Source organism: Nanorana parkeri, unplaced genomic scaffold (genome assembly GCF_000935625.1).
Source record: "Nanorana parkeri isolate BGI_ZX_2015 unplaced genomic scaffold, ASM93562v1 scaffold1603, whole genome shotgun sequence".
NCBI classification, from domain to species: domain Eukaryota; kingdom Metazoa; phylum Chordata; class Amphibia; order Anura; family Dicroglossidae; genus Nanorana; species Nanorana parkeri.
This window is the reverse complement of record NW_017307871.1, coordinates 353,863-354,644: the sequence shown is the minus strand read 5'-3', so window position 1 is coordinate 354,644 and position 782 is coordinate 353,863.

The following is a 782-nucleotide window of genomic DNA, read 5'->3' as shown; positions in this document are numbered from 1 at the left end:
AGCTCCTCCATAAGACGGGGCAACGAAAGGTCCGGTTGCGTAGATACAGGAGGAGGTCATCAGCGTATAATGCCGCCTTGTATTCAGTAGGACCTACCGTTACCTCATGTATAGAGGGATTTGTGCGGATGGCGGTAGCTAGGTGTTCCATTGTGATCACATACAGTAAAGGAGATAGGGGGCAAACCTGACGGGTGCCATTGGAGATTTTAATAGGATCAGAGAGTCTGCCATTGGCGCACACGCGGGCATAGGGAGATGAGTATAGGGCCATAATTTTGGATATAAATGGAGCACCAAGCCCTAATCGAGTCAGGGAGGCGCGGAGAAAGTGCCAGCCCACCCTGTCAAACGCCTTTTCAGCGTCCAACGAGAGTACGCAGGCCGGCACCCCCACCCTCCGAACATGATCGATCAGGGCTATAGTTGTTGTCTCTCGCTTCCCTCAAAGGGACAAACCCAACCTGGTCATTGTGTATGATATTTGGCAGTAGGGGTTGAAAGCGTAGGGCTAAAAGTTTGGCATAAAGTTTAATATCACAATTCAACAGTGAGATCGGGCGATAACTCCCAGGCAGGGAAGGGTCCTTGCCTGGTTTCAATATCAGGGAAATGTGTGCTAGTAGGGATTGAGGGGCAAAGGGACAGGAGGGGGAGATAGAGTTAAAGACGTCTACCATCAGTGGGGAAAGTTCAGGGGCAAAAAGTTGAAAAAACCTAGCCGTGTAACCATCTGGGCCCGGGGCTTTACCGTTTTTCGTGGCTTTGATGGCTATAGTGAG